The sequence below is a fragment of the Chiloscyllium plagiosum genome, unplaced genomic scaffold, assembly GCF_037043375.1.
Source record: "Chiloscyllium plagiosum isolate Xiang-an unplaced genomic scaffold, Cpla_swu_hap1 HiC_scaffold_14, whole genome shotgun sequence".
Classification (NCBI taxonomy): Eukaryota; Metazoa; Chordata; class Chondrichthyes; order Orectolobiformes; family Hemiscylliidae; genus Chiloscyllium; species Chiloscyllium plagiosum.
This window is the reverse complement of record NW_028270152.1, coordinates 4,286,500-4,295,515: the sequence shown is the minus strand read 5'-3', so window position 1 is coordinate 4,295,515 and position 9,016 is coordinate 4,286,500.

Here is a 9,016-nt window from a genome sequence, read left to right as displayed (position 1 = left end):
TTACTGCATCCGCTGCACCCGATGTGGCCTCCTCTATATTGGGGAGACAGGCCGCCTACTTGCGGAATGTTTCAGAGAACACCTCTGGGACACCCGCACCAACCAACCCAACCGCCCCGTGGCTGAACACTTTAACTCCCCCTCCCACTCTGCCAAGGACATGCAGGTCCTTGGCCTCATCCATCGCCAGACCATGGCAACATGACGCCTGGAGGAAGAGCACCTCATCTTCCGCCTAGGAACCCTCCAACCACAAGGGATGAATGCAGATTTCTCATTTCCCCTCCCACCACCTTATCTCAGTCCCAACTCTCAGACTCAGCACTGCCTTCCTAACCTGCAATCTTCTTCCCAACCTCTCCGCCCCACCCCCTCTCCAGCTTATCACCCTCACCTTAACCTCCTTCCACCTATCACATTCCCAATGCCCCTCCCTCAAGTTCCTCCTCCCTACCTTTTATCTTAGCCTGCTGGACACACTTTCCTCATTCCTGAAGAAGGGCTTATGCACGAAACGTCAATTCTCCTGCTCCTTGGATGCTGCCTGACCTGCTGCGCTTTTCCAGCAACACATTTTTCAGCAGGGACATAGCTATCAAGGACATGCAATATCTTAGCGAGTTTTGAGAAGGTTTGTAGCTCAGGTTGAGGCTTTGGATGTAGGTTTGCTCACTGAGCTGAAAGGTTCATTTCCAAACATTTCATTACCTTACTAGGTAACATCTTCAGTGGACTTCATGCAAAGCAATGCTGAAGCTTCCTGCTTTCTATTTATATGTTTGGGTTTCTTTGGGTTGGTGATGTTATTTCCTGTGGTGACGTCACTTCCTGTTCTTTTTCTCAGGGGGTGGTAGATGGGGAGAAAGTGAGGTCTGCAGATGCTGGAGATCAGAGATGGAAATGTGTTGCTGGAAAAGCGCAGCAGGTCAGGCAGCATCTAGGGAACAGGAGAATCGACGTTTCGTGCATTAGCCCTTCTTCAGGTGGTAGATGGGGTCTAACTCAAAAACACATCGAGTTAGACCTCATCTACCATCCCCTGAGAAAAAGAACCGGAAGTGACTTCACCACAGGAAATAACGTCACCAAAGGACATGACATCACCAACCCAAAGAAACCCAAACATATAAATAGAAAGCAGGAAGTTTCATCATTGCTTTGCATAAAGTCCACTGAAGGTGTTACCTAGTAAGGTAATGAAACGTCTGGAAATGAACCTTTCAGCTCAGTGAGCAAACCTACATCCAAAACATGCAATATCTATTCCTTAAACCAGCTCCACATTTCCATTGTCTGCATCCCCTGCATTTTGCTACCCCATTCTATGTATCCTAATTCTTGCCTAATCACGTTATAATTGCCCTTGCCCCATCGATAACTCTTGACCTGTGCCATGTACCTATCCCTTTCCATCGCTAAACTAAATGTAACTGAATTATGGTCACAGTCTCCAAAGTGTTCACCTACAACTAAATCAAACACCTGGCCTGGTTCATTACCAAGCACCAGATCCAGTGTGGCCTCCCCTCTTGTCGGCCCTTCGACATACTGTCAGGAAACCCTCCTGCACACATTGGACAAAAACTGATCCATCTGACATACTAGAGTTATAGAATTTCCAGTCAATGTTGGGGAAGTTAACGTCCCCCATAATGACCACCCTGTTCCTTTTACTCCTACCCAGAATCGTTTTGCCAATCCTCTCTTCCTCCTCCCTGGAACTCTGCGGAGGCCGATAAAATACTCCAAACAGTGTGACCTCTCCTCTCCTCTTTCTAACCTCAGCCCATAGTACCTCAGTAGACGAGTCCTTGTCAAAAGTTCTTTCAGCCACCGGTATATTATCCTTGACTAACAAAGCCACACCTCCCCCTCTTTTACCGCCTTGCCTGTTCTTAATGATAGATCTAAACCCTGGTACCTGCAACATCCATTCCTCACCCTGCTCTATCCATGTCTCTGAAATGGCCACAACATTGAAGTCCCAGGTACCTATCCATGCTGCAAGCTCACCTACCTTATTTTGGATACTTCTGGTGTTGAAGTAGACACAATTCAAACCAGCTTCCTGTCTGCCAACACATTCCAGTAACCCTGAAATCCTGTCCCTGTCCTCCCTACTCTCATTTTCCTGTCCACTGCAACTACACCTCCGGTTCCCATCCCCTGCTGAGCTAGTTTAAACCCACCCGAATAACACCAGCAAATTTCCCACCCAGGATATTAGTACCCCTCTGGTTCTAATGAAGACCGTCCTGTTTGTACAGGTCCCACCTTTCCCAGAATGAACCCCAATTATCCAAGTACCTGAAACCCTCCCTCCTGCACCATCTTTTCTCTTTGATAAGTTTCAAATGATTGAAAACTTGGATAGAGTGGGCACACAGGGAGGGTGTTTCCAATTGTGGGACACACTTATTCAGAAAGATAATCAATAGCGAAATTTAGGAAGAATCTCTTGATCCAATGAGTGGTGGGAATATGGAGCTTGCTCCCACAGGGAGTGTGTGAGGTATTTCATGGGGAAAATTGGGTAAACTATAAGGGAAGAAGGAACTGAAGGATATGCTGATAGAGTGCAATGAATTAGAGGAGAAAGAGACTCATATAGAGCAGAAACACCAGCATGGCATTGATGGGCTGAATGGTCTTTTTCTGTACATTCAATCTAATGCATCTACTGTGTGTGGTCGTGAGTTTCACATTCTAACCATTTTGGATAAAGCAGTTTCACTTTGATTCCTCATTTGGTTTATTAATAGCTACCCCAATTCTGGTCTCCTGACACAAAAGGAACATCTTCACATCTTGAACCCTGATGTAGAGATCTCCAACAGATCCATCCTTAGCCTCTCTTCTACAGGGCTTTCAGAGGCAACAGCAAATCAAAACCCCAGAGAGAGATCACCGATATGGATCTGGGGACACATCAACCACACCATACACATTAACACTTACAAATACTAGACAAGCAACAGGGTTTATGTACTGAACCAACTAAAGATGGGACATCTTCAGGAGAACTGATCTGTAAGAGTAAATAAACACAATGCATAATTTGTCACTTAGTCACAATGAAACCCTGACTAATACCAATTAAAACTCTCATCACCCAGGCAATATGAACCTAGTCTGGATGTGTCAGTTAGGAGAGTGAATATTTACATACTAAGACCATCACTTTCATTCAGAGTTCAGTGTGACCCAGCCAGAGAAGCTGACAGGATGAAAATAAGTAGTTAGAGCAGGAGCAGGCCATTGAGCCCATTGAGCATGCTTCAACATTAATGGTCTGACTACTGCCTTCACTATGGAAGGTGGACATTATTACATTGATGTTTGTAGGCACTTCCTGTGTTAACTGCAGTTGGTGAGCCTCCACTCCCTCAGGATGTCTATCTATTCCCCTCCCAGTCCTGCTATCTGGCAATCCAACTTCAATCCCTGAGTGCGCATAAGTCAGTCAGAGCACTCTGATTTGGTCGGCTGTGGGTTCAGACCCAGCCAAAAATCTTGAATCTAGGCTGGTATTCCTCGTGCAGTACGGTAGGAGCTTTCATTCATTTGAGTGTGAGATGGAGGTGTTGCTGGCAAGCCTGTGACTGCACAATTAGTGCTAGATACTATACTGTAAAGTTGGGTTTAGGAAGAGTTCTTATGGTGCACTGGAAAACGTCCCTGGTCTGAGCCAGAGATACTGAGCTCCAGCCCCATTCCAGCATTTGGTGGCCAAGCAAGGTGTGTTCACAAATGGGTTGAGCAAGTCCTCCCTATTCGCCCAATGGCAGGTGGTGAGAGTATGAGAGATTCCTGGCCAGCCGTGCGATGGGAATATTGATGGAGCCCCCACCCTGACTATCCATAGCTCCAGACTACAACATGCCTGTAAATGTGTGTGTTGCCCAGCAACCCAGATTCCTGGGCTCAAGATGCTGAATGGACCACTCCTGTTGCTTTTAACTATGACCCTTAGGGGTCAGTTGGCTGGATGGTTGGTATAGAATATTGTAACGGTGTGGTTAGCAACCAATCACTGTTAGCACCACTTTGTATGAACTTGCTGGACTCCTGCGCACCATGGGGTAGACTTCTTGTCAGTATCGTCCTCCTTTTAGTTTGAAATTTACAAAGCCTCCTGGTGGTGTGTGGTGAGGGGGTGCCCATTGGGTGGTCTAATAAGAAAAGGCATCAATAAATGTGGTGCTGGAAAAGCGCAGCCAGTCAGACAGCATCCGAGGAGCAGGAGAGTCACCATTTCAATTATAACCTCTGCATCAGGATTCTCATCTCCAGCACCTGCAGTCCCCACTTTCTCCTAATGAGAAAAGGCCCTGGTCTTATAGAAGATGTGGTTTATTGCATGATCGCAATAACAAGTTACATTAGAGACATTCCTCCTTTGACAAGGAGGAGACCTAGGTGGTAGGACCTTGAGATCCAGAACAGTTCTGCCTCTTCCCACCCTAGTCTTTATGTCATCATCAGATTAGGTGGAGCTTAGTACAGTCTTCAGCATTAACCCTTTCAGTACCATTACCTTCCACAACATGGAGCAAATTGGTGCCAACAACATGGTGTTCAATTCCCTGATCTGGCTGGCGGGATGAGGAAGAGAGAGAATCTAGGACCTGCCTTCTTTATCCTACCTGTGGTGGACACCATGCTGTGTTGGTCAGACCTGTGTTTGGGCAGATAACTCCAGAAAGAAAGAATGGGTTAAGGGTCAAGGGTCAGGGAGTGTTATCACATGGTTTGGGATCAGTCAGGTCAGACAGCAGGATGGTTACACACCAAAAAAGCAAATAGCAACAGGACTATAAGGGTTACTGTAACTTAGCTCTGATTAAAATAGAGACTAGTGAAAATATTCTAGTTTATGAGGTTAATATTTCAGTCACTTAGTCACTGAGAAATTAGTGTGATTATTTGTCATTATTTAACTCTGTGGGAGTTTGAAACTAGCCTGGAAGATCTGGCAATCGAAAGGTTAATGAAAGAAGCCGTGTAGATATTTAGGGCACATTAACGGATACTGCACCACAATCAAAACAAAATGTTTGGCAAAGTTTTTGTTTATCAGAGAGACAATGCGATGTTTAAATCACATTGAAATGCAAAGTTGCATAACTAGAGTGCATTCCCGCGGAGAAAAATATTCTTTTTGATATTGGTCCAGAAACATTGCCAATTTGTTTTGTTGTTTGTTTCAGTTTGTGATTTTCCCTCGGTGATGTGACTGATGGTTGCCGGGATCCTGTCCCATGTCCCCTGCCTATCCTCTGAAGACCCTTCAATAAGATTCCACAAAAGCCCAAGGAATAAAAGAGATTGCGGCATGATGGAAATAAACTTAGTGACAGGAAGCAGTGTTTGGGCTGCAAAGCTATTTTTCAGACTGGAGGAAGATATAAAGGGAACAAGTTGGCATTAGAACCATTGCTTTTCTCAATATACATATAGATTAGATTAGTGTGGAAACAGGCCCTTCGGCCCAACAAGTCCACACCGCCCCGCCGAAGCGTAACCCACCTATACCCCTACATTTACCCCTTACTTAACACTACGGGCAATTTAGCATGGCCAATTCACCTGACCTGCACATCTTTGGACTGTGGGAGGAAACCAGAGCACCCAGAGGAAACCCACACAGACACGGGGAGAACGTGCAAACTCCACACAGTCAGTCGCCTGAGGCGGGGATTGAACCCGGGTCTCTGGCGCTGTGAGGCAGCAGTGCTAACCACTGTGCCACCCACCGTTTCCACACTGTAAGTAATCTAATATACTTGGAATGAAAACAGCAAGTGCTGGAGAAACTCAGCAGATCTCATGGCATCTATGGAAAGAGAAATAGAGTTAAAGTTTTGAGTTCAGTCTGATTCTTCTTCGGAATTGAAGAAGGATGCAAAAATATGACAATTTTATTAGAGTAGAAATGTGATGTGGGAAAATGGGATAGAAGGAAGGATCAGGAGTGGTTAGAGAGTCAGGGAGATTAAAGATCACAGGAATCACAGAGCAGAAGGCAAAAGGAGTGGTAACCTTTGTAGAGAAGATTCTCATTCTTAGGATGAAAGGTTTATTTTATGAGGAAAGGTTGGCAGCTTAGGCCTACACATTAGAGGTTAGAAGAGTGAAAAGTGATGTTATTGAAACATCTAAGATCCTGAGTTGGAGGATGTTTTCACTTGTGTGGGAGATTAAAACAAAAACTAGTTTAAGAATAGGAGGTTTTTGAGATAATCGATACAACTGAGTGGCTTGATAGGCAAATTTCAGAGGGTAGTTAAGAGTCAGCTATATTGCTGTGGGTCTGGATTCACACAGAGGGCCAGACCAGGTAGGGGTGGCAGTTTCCTTCCCTAAAAAATATTAGTGAACCAGATAGGTTTTCCCCAACAATGGTTTCATGGTCATCATTAGGCTGTTAATTCCAGATATTTTCTTTAATTATCAAATTCAAATTCCACCATTTGCTATGACAGGATTCAAACCCGGGTCCCAAGCAGATTACTGGGGTCTCTGGATTAACAGTCCAGTGACTATAACACTTGACCATTACCTCCCCTCCAGCACCTTTCAGGTCGGAAGACGTCACACTGGACTGGATACATTAACTCTGTTTCTCTCTACACAGATACTGCCAGACCTGATGAGTTTCTCCAGCACTTTGTTTTCTTTGTTTTAGATTTCTATCGCCTCCAGTACTTTGTTGTTTTGTGAAACAAACATTGATTCCTGTCAAAACCACCTGATTCACTAATGCTCCTTAAGGAAGGAAGTCTGGTGCCTTCGCCTAATCTGGTCTACATGTGACTCCATACCCACACTGAGAGGAAGTGGTGGATACGGGCACAGTTACAATGTTGAAAGGACATTTGGATAAGGACATGAATGGGAAAGGTTTGGAGGGATATGGGCTAGGAGCAGGCAGATGGGACTAGTTTAGTTAGTGATTTTGTTTGGCATGGACTGTAGGACCGAAGGGTCTGTTTTTGTGGTTGATGACTGTATGGGGTTGATGAAATGGCCCAGCAAACCATTCAGTTTAAGGGACAATTAGGGATGGGCAATAATTGCTGGTCAGGCCAGTGGCACCTACTCCTGTGAAGGAATTAAAATATAATTCTAATTCTGTAGAAATGAACCTCAGCTTTGTTAATTGTGTTGCTACTTGTAGTCACTTGTGAATTTGTACCTGTGACCCAACTGATCTCAATACCATTTCCTCTCGCCTCAGTCACAGTCGGGTCCAACAATCAGCCTTTGTCTCTTTGCTCTGTTTATGTGTTTGCTCAATCTGCCCAAACCCCTTGGTATTTTGTTTCTGCCTGATCCTGTAACTAACAAATTCCATGAGTCATGTTCTGTTCTTTATCTCAATCTGATTATTTATAGAAAATATCATAGTCTGGGAGATAAAGTGAGTCAGCCTCACAAATATCTGAAATCAGTCAGCCTGAAAATAAAATAAACCTTAACTTTTTCCTCTTAAATGTTCAAAATCTCCCTTTTGATTATGTCCAGAGATCCCCTGACTTTGCAGACTCACTTCTGTGTTGAAGAAACAGCTTTTGGCAAAGATTTTACTTATTAAATAGACAGTGCAATCTTTAAATTATATTGAACTGCAGAGCTGAATAACCAGGGTGCATCCCCATCAAGACAAATGTTTTCTTTGAAACTGTTCCAAACATTTTCTCAATATTTTTCTGTCGTTGTTTGTTTTGTTTCTTGCTCCTTCTCGAAGTGGCTGTTTGCTACTGTCTCAAATTCTCCAAGTGCACAAACTGCATGGATCTCCCATGCACAAAAACAGGCCCTTCAGCCCAACTGGCTATCTGCTTTCCCACCCCACTTTTCATCTTCAGGTTTTTTTTTAATTAGTCCATGGGATACAGGCATCCACAATTGTTGCCCACCCTAAATCCTGATTGGCTCTTGAGGCCATTGCGGGGAGGAGTTATGAGTGATCTACACCATTGTTGGGTTTGGAGCCACATGTAGTCCCAGAGAGGGTAATGATGACAGGTAAACTTGCAAGAAATATCAAGATGGACAGCAAGAGCTTCTTTAATTATATAAAAAGGACACGAGAAGCCAAAGTTAATATAGGGCCCTTACAGAAAAAAGTCAAGGAAATAATAATAGGCAACCAGAAAATGGCAGAAGGTTTGAATACATATTTGATATAGTCTTCACGGTAGCACTCAATAATAGCATTCCAAGATTATTAAATATTCAAGGGGCAAAAATAGGAGAGGAAATAAAGACAATAACCATCACTGTGAAAACGTGCTAGGGAGACTAATGGGGCTAAAAGCCCATACATCCCCTGGACCTGCTGGGATGCATCCTAGGCTATTAAAGGAAGTAGCTACAGAGATAGTGGATGCACTGGTAGTTTATGCTGGCAGCTGGATGAAGCGCTGGTTAGACCACATGGGGAATATTGTGTTCAGTTCTGGTCACCTCATTATAGGAAGGATGTGGATGCTTTAGAGCTGCCTGGACTGGAGAGCATGTCTAACGAAGGAAGGTTGAGGGAGCTATGGCTTTTCTTAGCGAAGAAGGATAAGAGGTGACCTGATAGAGGTGTACGAGATGATGAGAGGCAGAGATAGAGTGGATAGCCAGGGACTTCTTCACAAGAGGTCGTAATTTTAAGGTGATTGGAAGAAGGTTTAGGGGAGATGTTAGAGATAGGTTCTTTAATCAGAGAGTGATGGGTGCATGGAATGCACTACCAATGGTGGTAGTAGACCTAGATACATCAGGGACATTTAAGGGATTCTTGGATAGGAACATGGATGATAGTAAAATGTAGGGAATGTGGTTAGTCTGATCTCAGAGTAGAATAAAAGGTCAGCACAACATCGAGGGCCTGTATTGTGCTGTACTGTTCTATGTTAATCTTCCATGAAAAGTCCCAGAGGACTGGAAAACAATGTAACTGTCAATGGAAGGAAAGAAAAAGATGGTAACTATAGGCTACAAAAATTGAAATTTCTAGAAA